The sequence below is a fragment of the Pseudophryne corroboree genome, chromosome 11 (genome assembly GCF_028390025.1).
Source record: "Pseudophryne corroboree isolate aPseCor3 chromosome 11, aPseCor3.hap2, whole genome shotgun sequence".
Lineage (NCBI taxonomy): Eukaryota > Metazoa > Chordata > Amphibia > Anura > Myobatrachidae > Pseudophryne > Pseudophryne corroboree.
Window position 1 is genome coordinate 237995093 of NC_086454.1, and position 21252 is coordinate 238016344.

At 40.5% G+C, this 21252-nt stretch overlaps 3 pseudogenes; 2 read left to right on the top strand and 1 right to left on the bottom strand.

The window, feature by feature from the left end:
- Positions 1 to 406: 406 nt before the first annotated feature.
- LOC134971459 (5S ribosomal RNA) lies at positions 407 to 525 on the bottom strand (annotated as a pseudogene).
- Positions 526 to 6859: 6334 nt separating this feature from the next.
- LOC134971460 (5S ribosomal RNA) lies at positions 6860 to 6978 on the top strand (annotated as a pseudogene).
- A 4803-nt stretch (positions 6979 to 11781) lies between these two features.
- On the top strand, positions 11782 to 11900 carry LOC134971461 (5S ribosomal RNA; annotated as a pseudogene).
- Positions 11901 to 21252: the final 9352 nt, after the last annotated feature.

The window sequence follows — 21252 nt, forward strand, 5'->3', positions numbered from 1 at the left end:
GTGAAGGCTCATGTGCTGGTTCAATTGTATATATGAATCAATGGATATATATACATATATATACATAGATAAATAAGTATCAATAATATGAATAACATAATATAGGTTAAAACAAGCTGGAATCCAAAGATAAAAAGCATAAAATACGGAATGCATATAATATATAGCACAGAGTGCGTGTGGCTATTAAGTGGGTGTGAGTTAAGGGATATAAATACATTGGTTACAAATATATTCGTTGCCCCACAGTGAGGGGATTTTATAGTGTTCTGTATGTGTATTTTGTGAAAGCAAGATGGTGCACTGGTGATAATAAAGTGCAATCTGGATATGTGTTAGTGGAGTATACTGGGTAGCAGCTTATGGTATTGATCAGGTCACTAAATAGCTCGATGTTATTTGTCAGTCCTTACAGTACCTGATATTCCCAGGCAGTCCCCCTCCCTGGTACTGATCAGGCCCAAACACTGCTTAGCTTCCAAGATCGAACGAGATTGGGCGTACCAGTGTGGTTTGACTGTACTTGAGAGGTAAACATCTTAATGTCATGACCCAATCGCACATAAAACACACATGTACCCAGATTTTTTACGCATATTTTTATTGTGACACAAAAAGAGGGGGTGGTGAGGGGGGCGTGCAGAGTGGGCATAGTGACTGGTGAGGATAACGGAATAATACGGCACCTTATAAAAATGGTGCGATTTCATAGCTCTCATTCAGACCCACAGGTTGCAAGGTCTGGAGCTGGAAAATCCAATACATCTCTCTTCTTGAGAGTTTGTTCGCGAGGTCTCCTCCTCTCTCCCCCAGGCGCACCAGCTCGATCGCTTTAAAAGTGAGGTCCTCTGGGTTGGAGTTATGGTATGATGTAAAATGTCTGGAGACTGTATGGCTTTCCACCTTGTTCTTTATATTCCTTATGTGTTCCTGGATCCTCATCTTCAATGGTCTTTTGGTCTTGCCCACATACTTTTTCTTGCAAGAACACTCCAGCAAATAGATGACGGACACGGTATTGCAGTTCATGAATTCCTTGATAGTGTAGAGTTCATTTCCTTCCATATCACTGAAGGTTTTCCGGTTCGGATGTAAGAACTTACAAATATTGCATCTCCCGCATTTATAAGAACCCACACATCTAGGCATAGCGGAGATCTTGGTAGACTTCTCCTTAAGTAGGCTGGGTGCAAGGTGGTCCTTCAGGTTCCTGGATTTCTTGAAGATGATGACTGGTTTGGGCGGTAGAAGGTCTTTGAGGACAGGGTCCATGAGAAGAATATTCCAGTGCGTCTTGAGTGATTTTCTGATGTTCTTCTCATGTTGGTTATAGGTGGTGATAAAGGCGACCGAGTCTTTTTTGGCGTCTCTTGGTTTATATTTCAAAAGTTCATCTCTGTTGACCTTCCGTGTTTTTTCCAGTGCTTTTTCCACAATATGCCCGGGGTATTCCTTGTCTTGGAACCTCTTACTGTAGATTTTAAGTTGATCATCACAATCTTTTGGATTGGTGCAGTTCCTCTTTATCCTCGAGAATTGTGATGCCGGAATGTTATCCTTCCACTTCTGGAGGTGGTTACTCCGGTAATGTAAATAACTGTTCATATCCACCTCCTTAATGTAGTTCTTGGTGGTGATACCCCCATTTTCACCAGTTAGTACCAAGTCCAGGTATTCGACTGACTTGTCGTTAGTATTTGAAGTGAAGGTCAAATTAAAATCATTGTGCCCCAACATGTTTAAGAACTCATTAAAAGATTCAGTCGTGCCGTTCCAGATAATTAAAATATCATCGATATAGCGTCTGTAAAGCACCACGTTTTCCTTAAAAGCTTCCAGGCCGTATACATGAGTCTCTTCCCAATGTCCCATAAACAAATTTGCAAAACTTGGGGCGAAAATCGTCCCCATAGCTGTGCCACAGCATTGTAAGTAAAAATGGTTAAGAAACTTAAAATAGTTATGACTGAGAATAAAAAGCATAAGATCACAAATAAAATCACGGTGGGTTGGAGTCAGGGTTACATCATTGTTCAGGTATTCTCTGCATGCCGCTATGCCCTTGGAATGTTCAATACATGTATATAGGGATTGAACATCCACAGTTGCCCACATGTATGTATCCTTCCACTCCACTGTTCCGAGTACGTTAAGTATTGATGTTGTATCCTTTAGATAAGATGGCAGTGTTTTAACATATTTCTTCAGAAACACATCCACGTACTCTGACAGGTTGGAAGTTAATGAACCTATGCCTGCCACTATTGGTCTGCCAGGTGGATTCGTCAGTGATTTGTGGATCTTCGGTAAGAAGTAAAAAATGGGGGTAATGGGATTGGATTGCATAAGAAATTGATATTCTTCCTTTGTGATCACTGTGCTCCGTAGTGCATGCAGAAGAATGGTCCTCAGTTCCTCTACAAACGGTTCCTTGGGATCACTCTGGAGTAGTGTGTATGAATTAGCATCCCCTAGTAGTCTTTGTGCCTCTTTTGTATAGAGGTCGTGGTCCATTATGACCAATCCCCCCCCTTTGTCAGCTTGTTTTATGACTATATTGTGGTTCTTCTGCATTTTCTTCAGGGCTTCACATTCACGGTTCCCTAAATTTTTTCCTTCTGTCTTCTTTGGTGCTTTGTCACATAGGTCCTTCTTCACCATGTCATAGAAGAGACTCACATTGCTTCCTTTTGACTCGAGTGGGTAATACTTTGACGTCGGTTTAAGGCCAGATTTGGATCGTTCTTCATAGTTGGTTATAACGGCATCTTCTTTACGTAAGAAATGTCTTTTTAAGGTGAGTTTTCTCACAAATTTATTTAGGTCTATGAAGGTCTCGAATTTATTCATACCAGTTGTTGGTGCAAAAGTCAGACCTTTGCTGAGGAGTGAAACCTCAGGTTCCGTAAGTGTATGCTTGGAAAGATTGAAGATGCCTCTATCTCGTGGATCAGTTAATGCAGGTTTCTTCTTTTCTGGTCTCTCCCTCCTACCGCCCCGTTTTCCTCTTCTTCTAGGAGCCTTCTTTTCATGGGGGATGCCTGCCTGCTGTCTTCCCTCACCATTTTTTGTATTACGTCTTTCATTCGTGCACCTGTTCTTGCAGATAAAAAATCCTGGTCACCTGTGGAGTCTCTTCTTTGTAGGGCTGAGAATCTGTTGTTTGTTCTTATGTGTGGGTTCGATGGGGAGTCCTCACTATTTGTTCTGTTCTTGTTTCCTTTGTTTGGTACCGTTTTCCATTGGTACCTGCCCACTCTGTTTGGTTGATGGCCCGGAGCCTTGAATCGGCTCCAATTCTTCATGTGTCCTTGATGGTAGTCATTTCTGTCCCGAAGAAATTTCTTCTCCTTCCCTCTGATAAGGTGGCAGACACCTTTGGTAAGGTCGCGTGTTTTTTAATAGCAATTTATTTACTTCATTTTTACATTTTACTGAGAACCCACCTCACAAGTGGCGCTGTGTCAATTCCCTTCTCTATACGAATTTCTCTGTGGTATACCGACATAGCAGCCTGGTGAGACGTGTATCCAGTATTTTCTCCAGCATCTTCTCTAGAAATGTTTGGAGACATTGACCGCACGGTTAGAAGAAATGATTTATGCCAAAAAATATTTAATGAGAACAAACAGGTGGACGCTCAGACACCCAACCAAGATCTGGACGATCTTTTCTGGGGGATGGAGAAACTTCTCATTAAAGAAGTGAAAACGTGGTGGGATGTTAAAGGCCTGGAACATTACATTTCAGTCAATAGAGTACCCAGAGGCCTGAGACTCCTTAAGCAGCCCACGTTTGGCACACAGGATACGGATTTTATAGAAGAATGGGACTCCATCCTACACAGATGTTCAATCGACCTCATGAAACTCCTTATCCGCAAAAAGAAGGACACTTTGGCGGAATTAGAGGTCGAAATAAAAACGAAAGAGACGGAGATGAGCGGTTTTAAGGAGAAGGAGGACTATGTTATCAATGAGAAGGTACTCAACAAGAAACTTGAGCACATTGAAGGGGAAGTTATCAGAGGGCAGGAGAAGAAATTTCTTCGGGACAGAAATGACTACCATCAAGGACACATGAAGAATTGGAGCCGATTCAAGGCTCCGGGCCATCAACCAAACAGAGTGGGCAGGTACCAATGGAAAACGGTACCAAACAAAGGAAACAAGAACAGAACAAATAGTGAGGACTCCCCATCGAACCCACACATAAGAACAAACAACAGATTCTCAGCCCTACAAAGAAGAGACTCCACAGGTGACCAGGATTTTTTATCTGCAAGAACAGGTGCACGAATGAAAGACGTAATACAAAAAATGGTGAGGGAAGACAGCAGGCAGGCATCCCCCATGAAAAGAAGGCTCCTAGAAGAAGAGGAAAACGGGGCGGTAGGAGGGAGAGACCAGAAAAGAAGAAACCTGCATTAACTGATCCACGAGATAGAGGCATCTTCAATCTTTCCAAGCATACACTTACGGAACCTGAGGTTTCACTCCTCAGCAAAGGTCTGACTTTTGCACCAACAACTGGTATGAATAAATTCGAGACCTTCATAGACCTAAATAAATTTGTGAGAAAACTCACCTTAAAAAGACATTTCTTACGTAAAGAAGATGCCGTTATAACCAACTATGAAGAACGATCCAAATCTGGCCTTAAACCGACGTCAAAGTATTACCCACTCGAGTCAAAAGGAAGCAATGTGAGTCTCTTCTATGACATGGTGAAGAAGGACCTATGTGACAAAGCACCAAAGAAGACAGAAGGAAAAAATTTAGGGAACCGTGAATGTGAAGCCCTGAAGAAAATGCAGAAGAACCACAATATAGTCATAAAACAAGCTGACAAAGGGGGGGGATTGGTCATAATGGACCACGTCCTCTATACAAAAGAGGCACAAAGACTACTAGGGGATGCTAATTCATACACACTACTCCAGAGTGATCCCAAGGAACCGTTTGTAGAGGAACTGAGGACCATTCTTCTGCATGCACTACGGAGCACAGTGATCACAAAGGAAGAATATCAATTTCTTATGCAATCCAATCCCATTACCCCCATTTTTTACTTCTTACCGAAGATCCACAAATCACTGACGAATCCACCTGGCAGACCAATAGTGGCAGGCATAGGTTCATTAACTTCCAACCTGTCAGAGTACGTGGATGTGTTTCTGAAGAAATATGTTAAAACACTGCCATCTTATCTAAAGGATACAACATCAATACTTAACGTACTCGGAACAGTGGAGTGGAAGGATACATACATGTGGGCAACTGTGGATGTTCAATCCCTATATACATGTATTGAACATTCCAAGGGCATAGCGGCATGCAGAGAATACCTGAACAATGATGTAACCCTGACTCCAACCCACCGTGATTTTATTTGTGATCTTATGCTTTTTATTCTCAGTCATAACTATTTTAAGTTTCTTAACCATTTTTACTTACAATGCTGTGGCACAGCTATGGGGACGATTTTCGCCCCAAGTTTTGCAAATTTGTTTATGGGACATTGGGAAGAGACTCATGTATACGGCCTGGAAGCTTTTAAGGAAAACGTGGTGCTTTACAGACGCTATATCGATGATATTTTAATCATCTGGAACGGCACGACTGAATCTTTTAATGAGTTCTTAAACATGTTGGGGCACAATGATTTTAATTTGACCTTCACTTCAAATACTAACGACAAGTCAGTCGAATACCTGGACTTGGTACTAACTGGTGAAAATGGGGGTATCACCACCAAGAACTACATTAAGGAGGTGGATATGAACAGTTATTTACATTACCGGAGTAACCACCTCCAGAAGTGGAAGGATAACATTCCGGCATCACAATTCTCGAGGATAAAGAGGAACTGCACCAATCCAAAAGATTGTGATGATCAACTTAAAATCTACAGTAAGAGGTTCCAAGACAAGGAATACCCCGGGCATATTGTGGAAAAAGCACTGGAAAAAACACGGAAGGTCAACAGAGATGAACTTTTGAAATATAAACCAAGAGACGCCAAAAAAGACTCGGTCGCCTTTATCACCACCTATAACCAACATGAGAAGAACATCAGAAAATCACTCAAGACGCACTGGAATATTCTTCTCATGGACCCTGTCCTCAAAGACCTTCTACCGCCCGAACCAGTCATCATCTTCAAGAAATCCAGGAACCTGAAGGACCACCTTGCACCCAGCCTACTTAAGGAGAAGTCTACCAAGATCTCCGCTATGCCTAGATGTGTGGGTTCTTATAAATGCGGGAGATGCAATATTTGTAAGTTCTTACATCCGAACCGGAAAACCTTCAGTGATATGGAAGGAAATGAACTCTACACTATCAAGGAATTCATGAACTGCAATACCGTGTCCGTCATCTATTTGCTGGAGTGTTCTTGCAAGAAAAAGTATGTGGGCAAGACCAAAAGACCATTGAAGATGAGGATCCAGGAACACATAAGGAATATAAAGAACAAGGTGGAAAGCCATACAGTCTCCAGACATTTTACATCATACCATAACTCCAACCCAGAGGACCTCACTTTTAAAGCGATCGAGCTGGTGCGCCTGGGGGAGAGAGGAGGAGACCTCGCGAACAAACTCTCAAGAAGAGAGATGTATTGGATTTTCCAGCTCCAGACCTTGCAACCTGTGGGTCTGAATGAGAGCTATGAAATCGCACCATTTTTATAAGGTGCCGTATTATTCCGTTATCCTCACCAGTCACTATGCCCACTCTGCACGCCCCCCTCACCACCCCCTCTTTTTGTGTCACAATAAAAATATGCGTAAAAAATCTGGGTACATGTGTGTTTTATGTGCGATTGGGTCATGACATTAAGATGTTTACCTCTCAAGTACAGTCAAACCACACTGGTACGCCCAATCTCGTTCGATCTTGGAAGCTAAGCAGTGTTTGGGCCTGATCAGTACCAGGGAGGGGGACTGCCTGGGAATATCAGGTACTGTAAGGACTGACAAATAACATCGAGCTATTTAGTGACCTGATCAATACCATAAGCTGCTACCCAGTATACTCCACTAACACATATCCAGATTGCACTTTATTATCACCAGTGCACCATCTTGCTTTCACAAAATACACATACAGAACACTATAAAATCCCCTCACTGTGGGGCAACGAATATATTTGTAACCAATGTATTTATATCCCTTAACTCACACCCACTTAATAGCCACACGCACTCTGTGCTATATATTATATGCATTCCGTATTTTATGCTTTTTATCTTTGGATTCCAGCTTGTTTTAACCTATATTATGTTATTCATATTATTGATACTTATTTATCTATGTATATATATGTATATATATCCATTGATTCATATATACAATTGAACCAGCACATGAGCCTTCACCATTCTCTCTTTTGCTCATTACATGGTCCGGTTTCCATGGCTACCGATGGAACATGAAACGATGTCTCCAAGGACTCCTTAAAGATGGCCACCACGTTCACCTATGTTTCCTATGGAGATAATCATCACAAAAATGGCCGCCGCTATTCAATGGACATGTGAAATATGGGGACCTGGACTAGAGCTGCTGTGAACTGAAGAGACCACAGCACATTGAGCGGATGACGTCACCAGCGCATGCGCACAGACACAACCGGAAGTGGGGCGGAATTGTCCGGAGTCACGTGACGCGTCCCCTCCGTCACCGGAAGTGTGGCGGAAGTGCCGCAATTTAATACAAAAAGCACATTTCTGGACGATTACAACACTGTTTAAGCACACAAACCATTCGTTTTTTATGGCAACAACATCATGATACCCACTATAGTTTATATATGTGTACTACTTCTGTGTCCTTGTAGTTCTGTTTACCACATATGTTAATGATACCACATGACTAGCTATGACATCACCAACCCTGAATCAGTACATCAGGGGTATAAATAGGCGCATCATCTCATTCTGTCCTTACCCTTTGAAGAAGTCAGCTGTGACGAAACGCGTTGGGCTCCCTGTGGTGACCCCCCTGTGCCTATTTTAAAAGTTAAGTTATAATTCCATATTATTATTTTTACTGAGATTTTTTACTGAGACATTTGTAACCTCCGGATTTTACTAGTAGTTTTATGGTGTAAACCTACCTTTATGTGATTAATAAAACTTGTTTGTATCATTTTATAGTTTTTTGGCTTTTAAATCAATCTTTTAACAATTGCATTTTAAATTACACCAGTCGCCGGTACCCTTATTCCCCCCTTTTTAAGTTTTCCCAGCAGTCCTGTACCAGTACTGCATTTTTAAGGGTTGGCAGACACCTTTGGTAAGGTCGCGTGTTTTTTAATAGCAATTTATTTACTTCATTTTTACATTTTACTGAGAACCCACCTCACAAGTGGCGCTGTGTCAATTCCCTTCTCTATACGAATTTCTCTGTGGTATACCGACATAGCAGCCTGGTGAGACGTGTATCCAGTATTTTCTCCAGCATCTTCTCTAGAAATGTTTGGAGACATTGACCGCACGGTTAGAAGAAATGATTTATGCCAAAAAATATTTAATGAGAACAAACAGGTGGACGCTCAGACACCCAACCAAGATCTGGACGATCTTTTCTGGGGGATGGAGAAACTTCTCATTAAAGAAGTGAAAACGTGGTGGGATGTTAAAGGCCTGGAACATTACATTTCAGTCAATAGAGTACCCAGAGGCCTGAGACTCCTTAAGCAGCCCACGTTTGGCACACAGGATACGGATTTTATAGAAGAATGGGACTCCATCCTACACAGATGTTCAATCGACCTCATGAAACTCCTTATCCGCAAAAAGAAGGACACTTTGGCGGAATTAGAGGTCGAAATAAAAACGAAAGAGACGGAGATGAGCGGTTTTAAGGAGAAGGAGGACTATGTTATCAATGAGAAGGTACTCAACAAGAAACTTGAGCACATTGAAGGGGAAGTTATCAGAGGGAAGGAGAAGAAATTTCTTCGGGACAGAAATGACTACCATCAAGGACACATGAAGAATTGGAGCCGATTCAAGGCTCCGGGCCATCAACCAAACAGAGTGGGCAGGTACCAATGGAAAACGGTACCAAACAAAGGAAACAAGAACAGAACAAATAGTGAGGACTCCCCATCGAACCCACACATAAGAACAAACAACAGATTCTCAGCCCTACAAAGAAGAGACTCCACAGGTGACCAGGATTTTTTATCTGCAAGAACAGGTGCACGAATGAAAGACGTAATACAAAAAATGGTGAGGGAAGACAGCAGGCAGGCATCCCCCATGAAAAGAAGGCTCCTAGAAGAAGAGGAAAACGGGGCGGTAGGAGGGAGAGACCAGAAAAGAAGAAACCTGCATTAACTGATCCACGAGATAGAGGCATCTTCAATCTTTCCAAGCATACACTTACGGAACCTGAGGTTTCACTCCTCAGCAAAGGTCTGACTTTTGCACCAACAACTGGTATGAATAAATTCGAGACCTTCATAGACCTAAATAAATTTGTGAGAAAACTCACCTTAAAAAGACATTTCTTACGTAAAGAAGATGCCGTTATAACCAACTATGAAGAACGATCCAAATCTGGCCTTAAACCGACGTCAAAGTATTACCCACTCGAGTCAAAAGGAAGCAATGTGAGTCTCTTCTATGACATGGTGAAGAAGGACCTATGTGACAAAGCACCAAAGAAGACAGAAGGAAAAAATTTAGGGAACCGTGAATGTGAAGCCCTGAAGAAAATGCAGAAGAACCACAATATAGTCATAAAACAAGCTGACAAAGGGGGGGGATTGGTCATAATGGACCACGACCTCTATACAAAAGAGGCACAAAGACTACTAGGGGATGCTAATTCATACACACTACTCCAGAGTGATCCCAAGGAACCGTTTGTAGAGGAACTGAGGACCATTCTTCTGCATGCACTACGGAGCACAGTGATCACAAAGGAAGAATATCAATTTCTTATGCAATCCAATCCCATTACCCCCATTTTTTACTTCTTACCGAAGATCCACAAATCACTGACGAATCCACCTGGCAGACCAATAGTGGCAGGCATAGGTTCATTAACTTCCAACCTGTCAGAGTACGTGGATGTGTTTCTGAAGAAATATGTTAAAACACTGCCATCTTATCTAAAGGATACAACATCAATACTTAACGTACTCGGAACAGTGGAGTGGAAGGATACATACATGTGGGCAACTGTGGATGTTCAATCCCTATATACATGTATTGAACATTCCAAGGGCATAGCGGCATGCAGAGAATACCTGAACAATGATGTAACCCTGACTCCAACCCACCGTGATTTTATTTGTGATCTTATGCTTTTTATTCTCAGTCATAACTATTTTAAGTTTCTTAACCATTTTTACTTACAATGCTGTGGCACAGCTATGGGGACGATTTTCGCCCCAAGTTTTGCAAATTTGTTTATGGGACATTGGGAAGAGACTCATGTATACGGCCTGGAAGCTTTTAAGGAAAACGTGGTGCTTTACAGACGCTATATCGATGATATTTTAATTATCTGGAACGGCACGACCGAATCTTTTAATGAGTTCTTAAACATGTTGGGGCACAATGATTTTAATTTGACCTTCACTTCAAATACTAACGACAAGTCAGTCGAATACCTGGACTTGGTACTAACTGGTGAAAATGGGGGTATCACCACCAAGAACTACATTAAGGAGGTGGATATGAACAGTTATTTACATTACCGGAGTAACCACCTCCAGAAGTGGAAGGATAACATTCCGGCATCACAATTCTCGAGGATAAAGAGGAACTGCACCAATCCAAAAGATTGTGATGATCAACTTAAAATCTACAGTAAGAGGTTCCAAGACAAGGAATACCCCGGGCATATTGTGGAAAAAGCACTGGAAAAAACACGGAAGGTCAACAGAGATGAACTTTTGAAATATAAACCAAGAGACGCCAAAAAAGACTCGGTCGCCTTTATCACCACCTATAACCAACATGAGAAGAACATCAGAAAATCACTCAAGACGCACTGGAATATTCTTCTCATGGACCCTGTCCTCAAAGACCTTCTACCGCCCGAACCAGTCATCATCTTCAAGAAATCCAGGAACCTGAAGGACCACCTTGCACCCAGCCTACTTAAGGAGAAGTCTACCAAGATCTCCGCTATGCCTAGATGTGTGGGTTCTTATAAATGCGGGAGATGCAATATTTGTAAGTTCTTACATCCGAACCGGAAAACCTTCAGTGATATGGAAGGAAATGAACTCTACACTATCAAGGAATTCATGAACTGCAATACCGTGTCCGTCATCTATTTGCTGGAGTGTTCTTGCAAGAAAAAGTATGTGGGCAAGACCAAAAGACCATTGAAGATGAGGATCCAGGAACACATAAGGAATATAAAGAACAAGGTGGAAAGCCATACAGTCTCCAGACATTTTACATCATACCATAACTCCAACCCAGAGGACCTCACTTTTAAAGCGATCGAGCTGGTGCGCCTGGGGGAGAGAGGAGGAGACCTCGCGAACAAACTCTCAAGAAGAGAGATGTATTGGATTTTCCAGCTCCAGACCTTGCAACCTGTGGGTCTGAATGAGAGCTATGAAATCGCACCATTTTTATAAGGTGCCGTATTATTCCGTTATCCTCACCAGTCACTATGCCCACTCTGCACGCCCCCCTCACCACCCCCTCTTTTTGTGTCACAATAAAAATATGCGTAAAAAATCTGGGTACATGTGTGTTTTATGTGCGATTGGGTCATGACATTAAGATGTTTACCTCTCAAGTACAGTCAAACCACACTGGTACGCCCAATCTCGTTCGATCTTGGAAGCTAAGCAGTGTTTGGGCCTGATCAGTACCAGGGAGGGGGACTGCCTGGGAATATCAGGTACTGTAAGGACTGACAAATAACATCGAGCTATTTAGTGACCTGATCAATACCATAAGCTGCTACCCAGTATACTCCACTAACACATATCCAGATTGCACTTTATTATCACCAGTGCACCATCTTGCTTTCACAAAATACACATACAGAACACTATAAAATCCCCTCACTGTGGGGCAACGAATATATTTGTAACCAATGTATTTATATCCCTTAACTCACACCCACTTAATAGCCACACGCACTCTGTGCTATATATTATATGCATTCCGTATTTTATGCTTTTTATCTTTGGATTCCAGCTTGTTTTAACCTATATTATGTTATTCATATTATTGATACTTATTTATCTATGTATATATATGTATATATATCCATTGATTCATATATACAATTGAACCAGCACATGAGCCTTCACCATTCTCTCTTTTGCTCATTACATGGTCCGGTTTCCATGGCTACCGATGGAACATGAAACGATGTCTCCAAGGACTCCTTAAAGATGGCCACCACGTTCACCTATGTTTCCTATGGAGATAATCATCACAAAAATGGCCGCCGCTATTCAATGGACATGTGAAATATGGGGACCTGGACTAGAGCTGCTGTGAACTGAAGAGACCACAGCACATTGAGCGGATGACGTCACCAGCGCATGCGCACAGACACAACCGGAAGTGGGGCGGAATTGTCCGGAGTCACGTGACGCGTCCCCTCCGTCACCGGAAGTGTGGCGGAAGTGCCGCAATTTAATACAAAAAGCACATTTCTGGACGATTACAACACTGTTTAAGCACACAAACCATTCGTTTTTTATGGCAACAACATCATGATACCCACTATAGTTTATATATGTGTACTACTTCTGTGTCCTTGTAGTTCTGTTTACCACATATGTTAATGATACCACATGACTAGCTATGACATCACCAACCCTGAATCAGTACATCAGGGGTATAAATAGGCGCATCATCTCATTCTGTCCTTACCCTTTGAAGAAGTCAGCTGTGACGAAACGCGTTGGGCTCCCTGTGGTGACCCCCCTGTGCCTATTTTAAAAGTTAAGTTATAATTCCATATTATTATTTTTACTGAGATTTTTTACTGAGACATTTGTAACCTCCGGATTTTACTAGTAGTTTTATGGTGTAAACCTACCTTTATGTGATTAATAAAACTTGTTTGTATCATTTTATAGTTTTTTGGCTTTTAAATCAATCTTTTAACAATTGCATTTTAAATTACACCAGTCGCCGGTACCCTTATTCCCCCCTTTTTAAATATATATATATATGTACAGTTAATTGTATAGCGCAGCATATTCAGTTGCACTTTACAATTGAAATCAACAGTGATAAGACAAACTGGGTAATAACCGACAGACATAGATGTAGTGCCACCTCAATGTGTTGTATATGTGTGTGTTTGAGTGTACTCAAAAATAACCCTTTTCCTGTCAACTATTTTACAATGTCCAATATATTCATATATTCTTTAAGGACTAAAAATAGGCAACTTCTCTAGTAATATCTCCTGTCTGCACAATTTTTAAAAACTAAAACCTTTTCAGAACAAATAACAAAAGGGTGCCAGTGATTTAGATTTTATGCAGTTATGTGATATCTGAAGACTTTATTATTGAAATGTACTTCCAAGCAAAGGTTCCTTCTTTTGAATTGAGCAGGAGAAATGGAAGAAGACTTGATTTGTTGCTGATATCCTCCCGACAGGGGTCCTTCCTTTCAAAATGTAATGGAAAGAAGGAAGACACTGTGTCCTTTTGGATCCTATAACCAGAGCCTCATACCAGACTCACCCCCCCAAAAAAAAATGCCAGAGGCCACTCATTTTGTAGTATATAACAAGTTATGTTATGTGCTTAGTTAAAATTATTAAATAATGCAGTAAGACCCATGCTATGACTTAAAAGTATTCAGCCACCTGTCTCACCCATTCTAGATGTGAGCTCTTGACAGATATAATTTCATATTCTAGTAGACATAACCCTGATGAAGTCATGTTAGATTAAACACGTATGCTTGGGAGTTCAGGACTGATTTTCCAAAGAGTCCCATTGTTTTTTTTTCTCTAAACAACTTTGCCACATACATAATCTTATTTATACAGTATAATATTATTGCATTATTCCTTTACTGTGCTCACATTAGAGGTTTATATGTACATTTATGCTAATTTTTAAATGTGAACACATTGGATGTATACAGTATGATGGTATAGTTATTTCTTTTTGACTATGTGCCCTTTTAACTCTAGAAGTATACTAAAATTCTGCACTGTGAATTTGCTTATTTTTATTTTTGACCTTTGTACTGGTAGTCACCTGTGAAAGTTGCGGTTTAGGGGGTAATTCAGAGTTGATTGCAGCAGCACTGCAGATAGATTTGGGTAGGTTATATTGTTTCTGTGCAGGGTTAATACTGGCTGCTTTATTTTTACACTGCAACTTAGATTTCAGTTTCAACACACCCCACACAAATCTAACTCAATCTGCACATGTTATATCTGCCCCCCCCCCTGCAGTGCACATGGTTTTGCCCATTAGAGAACAAATTTGCTGCTGCGATCAACTCTGAATTAGGCCCTTAGTTACTACCCTCCTAAGACATTGAGGCCTCTACAGCTGCTAACAAATTTGCAATGGCTGACTAGGCAACACCTATAAATGGTCCACACATACCTTTTTTAGCCACCTTCTCGCTATCTCCCCCAAATGCTGACGACTCTACCTCTGAATTAGGCCCTATGATCCACTATGGGTTGTACATTGCTCTCCCAAATATTGTGCCCATCAGCTGAACATTATTATTTTTAGTAAGAACAAAAAATGAAGGATTAATATAAGTGCATTTTAATAAATAAAAATATGTTCATTATAAGAGAATAACATACAGTACATACTATAGTTCAATATACCAATATATTGAATTATGCTTGTTAAAAAAAATACTCACCTGCATGCTTAAATATTCAGGCCTGTGATGAGTATTCTTACAATATATTATTTCAGAGTCAGTCAATGGCTGTGAAAATATTCAGAATATATGTTTTTCATCAAAAACTAATGTTCTTACTAGGCATGGAAATGTGATTTTAACATGAAACAGATGTTAGCATTTGTAAATACTATCTTGGTATTTGGCAGAGTTGATAGATAACTGCAACCGTATTTAACCATATGTCATAAAAAGTCATCTGAACATATTGTTTCAATCTTTTGCATTCTTATTGCTGTTTCAACAATTATTTATGTAGCTTCTGCTGCATTATAAGTCAGTTAAAATAATGTAAATGATGCTCAGTATGTTATGCTGATATCTTTGCTTGCAGTAAAGATTTAATCACTAGTAAATATATATTTATATATTCTAGTTCTTCATAATTTGCTGTTGCAGTGTGGTGGGAGCAATGTTTTCTTGTACCCAAGAGTCGTCTACAGCTGGGTTAACAGATTCTGAAATTCTATCTAGCAAAATGTATTACAATTTGAGCTTAGCCTAGTTTCCACACAATTCCATTTCCACAGGACATCATTTTAATAGCACACTTCTTACAGATACAACATTCAGTGAGTGCTTTTTTCATGTGAAAAAAGGTACTGATACAGTACTTACCAGGAGATGTAGTCAATAGGTGTACAATAACAATGTCAACATTTGCAATGTTGACACAACAGTGTTGATGGTTATATGGCCAACAGTGTTAAAATGTTGACAGGCAATATGCCAACATTCTCAGAATGTCAACTGGTGAAATGTCAGAAAGTTAACATTAGGGTTAGGCTGCAGTAGGAGGGTTAGTCTACGGGGGATATTAGGGTTAGGCTGCAAGGAGGGAGGTTAGGGTTAAGCACTAGGGACAGGATTAGATAAAGGGATAGGAGAAGAATAGGGGGCATATGTAATAGAGTCCAAGTTTGTGAGTGGTGTGGGACACCAGCTGATCTGGGACTTTTTTTTAAAGAGGCAATTATTTACAAGGCAAAACCATGCCTTTTAAATAATTGCCTCTTTAAAAAAAGTCCAAGATCGGCCGACATCCGCACCTCCGGCAAACTCTGCCTATTACGTATGTCCCTATGTATTGAAACACTGGGCGATTGTAGGTCTGACCGGCAAGTAATGATAACATGACTGCCAGGACTGGGAAGCTGACATTGGAGCTGCTGTAGCTGCCAGAAGAAGGTAAGTCACTGGTGAGCCACCAGAACAAAATGTCGACATTCTAACATGTCGAAATTTCATTACTGCCTACATAAAGGATGTCGACATGGTCATCATCAACATTATCACCATGTCACATAAAGGGGGAGCTTCAAATGTTTGAAAAGGCAGTTGGGAGTCTGTTTTTTCTTAATTAATAGACAGGAAAAAAACAGACACCCAACCGACTTTTCAAACATTTGAATTCCATCCAAAGTATCTATGTACTACAATTAAAGTAACTGTTGAAGCACTTTACTCATACTCCGCGCCCCTCATTTGTTTTTTCTGCATGTAATCCATCCAAAGACTGTTGACATTTTGTACCCATCCCTTCACTTCATTGTTGTAGCTAGAATTTGAATTGAGGGGCAGTAGGGGGTAAAAATAGGTGCCTTCTCTGCGAATGTGGTACATCTCAGCAGGGGAGTGACCACATCATGTATAACACACAAACTATACTAATGTCTTAAAACTTTGAAATAATTAAAAAAAGAATGAATAATGACAAAATCTAATTTATGATAAATTGAATTGGATTTAAACTTACTTACAGTTGTATCCTCATACACAAAGCCTCAAGGCGCCAAGCAGCACAAAACACCCAGCACAGGGAAGCTATGCTGAGCGCTGTAGCATAGAGACTTTTTATTTACATTTTAATCTTAAACACACCACGGACACAGCAAAGCACAATCTGTACCAGAGACACAGGGCCTTGACTTTAACTATGCAGGAATTAGTTTTAAATATGTACAAAGTTGCAGATGAAGCACTATAGAACTTGAAGTTAAAAAAAAACTGCGTCTGTGGCATCATAGCACTCATACGTACACAGATTCACTCATTCACACATAGATGTACAAGTGTTACATATCAAATTAATCAGTACAGTCTCGTTAAGTGGTTTTGTCACATTTGATTGCTAAATTTGTGCAACTAAGATGTATATTTGTTCAAAAAAGAGGCCCAGCACAAGCCAAGTCACACTTGATAAGGCGCGCCGAGAAGGGCTGTTTGACATGATTGTACACTAGTGTATGAGGACACATCTGTACTTGATAACAAATGTTATTATTAAAAACAATGTTTTATTCTAAAAACAAAATCTCACAAAGAATCTCAAGCATTACACCTCACAAAACTGAACCATAACATTCACACTCAAATACTGTCAGTTTTATCATATAACTTAATTTGCAAGGCCGTCTTTTCATATGAGATCAATGGGCACTTTCCCAAGGGCCCCAGTAGTCTAAGGGGCCTAGGCTGATAGCTGAGGGTCTCCTTTTTCCAGGGATACCAGAGTTTTGAAAATTGACCCTGGGGAACCTGAGATATCTGACTTCTAAACAGAGGTCCCATACAAGCCTGTTAATTGCTCTTCCCAGATAGATATCTTGGGTTTTGTCTAACTTGGAGTCTTTATGAGGGTATAATCCAAAAGCTGTGACTCTCCCCTTTTGGTGGGCACTGACATCTTGTCTGTACTATGCCCATAACCAGAGATATCAACCTTCCAGCTGCTGGTCCCTGCTCCAGCTCCACACACCTGGTCTGCAGTTTTACATTTTCGGTGGAGGATTGCTCTGGCTCCTGAACTCTGATCCCCAAGTCCCCAGTACCTCCTGAAAGGTGGGACTCTCTAGTGTTTTATCCCATTGAAAACTAAGAAATCTGTTTCCAGGAACTGGAGTTATCTGCAGTCAAGCAAGCTGCCATCATAATGGAAAATTATAAATATTAAGCCCACTCCACTATCCACCCCTCCCCTACGTATTAAACACCCACTACCACCCTGGAAGCAATGTACTGAGTTAAAAGTGCCAACTTCAGTACCTAATACTGAATGTAGGGTATGCTTTTTGGCTATTTGTTGCTTCTCCTAATATGTAAGGTGGAATGAAGTACTGGATAGCAGAGAGTTTGAAAAATGTTTAAATCACAACACACTGAACCAGATGATAAGACTGTCAAGACACACCATAAATGTTTTGAAGGAGAGATGTTATAGTCACAGTACCCCAAGTTTACAATATGTCACACTGATGTTCCCCTACCATAATGCTCTCAGTTCATCTGACTTTCATTCACATAAGGTAAGGTGTCCATCATATAGGCCGATTCTGATTTTTTTAAAAATTTGATATGGGAAACCCCCTCAGTTTTTTCCCTCTTTGATATAATAACAACATATGCAAAGTTTGAGCTCCACCGGACTACCCCAAAGAACTTGAAAATAAGACAATTTTTTTGGAAATTATTTCTTTGGATCGCAATAACAACATACTCACATTTATCCATGTGAAGTAATGTTCTGATACTCATTTTCTATTATAAAAAAAAAAAAAAGCGACAATTGTTCCTTTGTGCAGGATTTTACTGCCCTGCGCATGTGCTGGGAAATCAACAACAGATTCTGAAAATTGTCCTCACTCTTAACTTGACCAAGGTACTCTTGGATCAAAGCAACTCCCCATTCAGCTGGATCATTCACAACAGAGAAATAATATAAAATTCACAGGCTTGTTTAAAATCTGCACATTCATTCCACTCTGCATTATTTTCATCTAAAAAATCGATTGGCAAACCAAACCTCTTTAAAATGTGTACAGATTCTTGAGAAACAGTCACTCATACTCTTTGACACCAAGTGAGGTACATTTTTATGTGCATGTTTTCTTCGTTGCTGTGTTGGGTGAGTTTTCACTGTCATCCAAATCAGCAAGCATAGCTGTGACCATGCTGCATTTTGTCTCCAAAGGGACAGCATCATCCAACAGAGCCAATCCAGCCAATTCAGGTGTCAGATAACAAAGGTGAACACAATGATTTTTTACAGCCTCTTCTGAAACTCTCTTGGGCATGCAGGTATTTCATGACATTAAATCATACTTGCCTACCTGACCCTCTCCATGAGGGAGAAAATGCTCTGTTCCTGGACTTTCCTGTTAATGTATGATTGCCATCACCTGTGGTGAGCTAGTTAATTGATAAGAAAGGTGTTTCACCACAGGTGATGGCAGTCATACATTACCAGGAAAGTCTAGGAACAGAGCATTTTCTCCCTCATGGAGAGGGTCAGGTAGGCAAGTATGCATTAAATTCATGGTATGGGGCATGAACAGCAAATATATACAAACAAGCTTCAGAAATTCTCCGTAATTGTCCCAGCAGTGTCTCTTGTCACAAAGAAAAAAAAAATTTGATAGTTTACATTTAGTAATTGGTAAGTATTAAAGTGTACTTTACTCTCCTTACCTGGAGCTTTTCCATGACAATGGAGAGCACTTCCTCTGCTTTCAGTTTCAGATGCAGTGATGAGTGTCTGTTGTTGATCCCTGTGACATATGAGGTTTTGTCTACTTCTTCCCAAGAGTCTCAGAACTTCTTATAGAGAATTATGTCAGGGCCAGAGGATACTGACATAGTCAACTCAAAAACAGCCTTCAGAACCACCTTGACCATATGGTGTCAACAAGCTATGTACAGAAGGTATCGGTCAAGCATTTTCTCCAACATAATGCAGATGCCACTTGCGGAACCTGCAAAACATGTTTGTAAGAAAATTACGAAATATCTGGTGTCCCTGAACTGAGCATTAAATACAATTTCTACCTGTGTTTATGAGAGAAGGAATGCATTTCATCTAAGAATACATTATTTACCCTTCAAACATGTCCAAATGTGTCTTTGAGCCTAGTACAAGTAACAGTGCACACGGCACAAACCTACACGGAAAACTGTAAAATGGAAAAAATTCAAATCTCTTGAGGCATAGGTTAGAGTTGCTTGATTAAGCTCAGATTGTGCATATATTCTTACTATACCAAAAAGAGAAAAATAGGTCCCTGTACATATTCAAACCTCCAAAAATAAGGGACACCCTTGCGTAAGGGTTCTTTACTCTTCTCAGGATGTTGCAGGCTCCTGCTTACCTTCCTACCATTCCTAAACCTTTAAAGTTGCATCTGTAGCGGGAGAGCAGTGCAATGTGTCCTGTGCTACACTGCAGTGCAAAGATGGACAGGCCCTTCCACCGATCCTCCACTCCCTCAACTGAAGAGGGCTGGTGGGTGAGCGAGCGGAGCAGAATGGTGGGTGGAGTGCCTAATCAGCATGTTACTTCCAATCATGTCTTCTACATTTCACCCTGGGAGTGCTCTTTTAGGTGCCACTGATAACAAGTTTTATGTTGATAGTAAGGTAGCTATGCCACTGGTACCAATGTAAAGTTACAAGGTGATACAAGATTTATAATACCTATTATACTCTAGACAATTCTAAAGATTCTTATTTTTTTCAGAACTGAAACCGCTCCTCAAGCCACATACAGGATCACGCAGAGCCGCCTGCCTGGCTTCCCTGCAAGCGGTAAAGCCGCGACCCGTCGGGATGCCTATCCCTGACAACTGCACAGTGCCCTTCAAGCAGGTGGCTGGAGCTGGTACAACTTTGCTCTCCCATCCTCCCAAAACTTTGAAAGGATTGGTCGTCACAAATCTTAACATCAAGCATAGGTGTCAGTGATATGGACTTACCTCGGTCAAAAGGGCAAGTATCTTCGATATTACCTTAATCATTATAGGAACATTAACACATATTTATGTCATCTGGAGATCCATTTATCTATCAGAGTATTACAGCATAAATATTTAGTATCCGAGGAACTGTTATTATAAAATTAAGGAAACATCCTATGAACTGTGTCTATTCAATATATCTACTGAACTAACAACTCCAAGGATTCTATTTACATTTAATAGCAACAAGTTGCAACTGTGTAATTTGCTATTGCCAATGGTTGATGTGCATGAATAATACAAGTGTGTATATTATTATTTTAGTCTGTGGAATCATCAAAAGTTTTAATTACCTTCTTAAATGTAATAAATTTGATATATTAACTATAGTCTGTTTGCGTTCTCTATCTTTCTCTTTTTTGATAATTACAGGGATTGCTAATACCCTGGTTTATGAGAGTAGCAAACAGCACAGCAGCAGAGGTTTCTGTTTTCATATGTGCTGTGTTCCTTTCATTTTTGGTGGCAGAATTGACATCAGACACCCGCCCTGCAAAAGCCTGGACATGCCTGCGTTTTCCCAAACACTCTCAGAAAACGGTCAGTTGACACCCATAAACG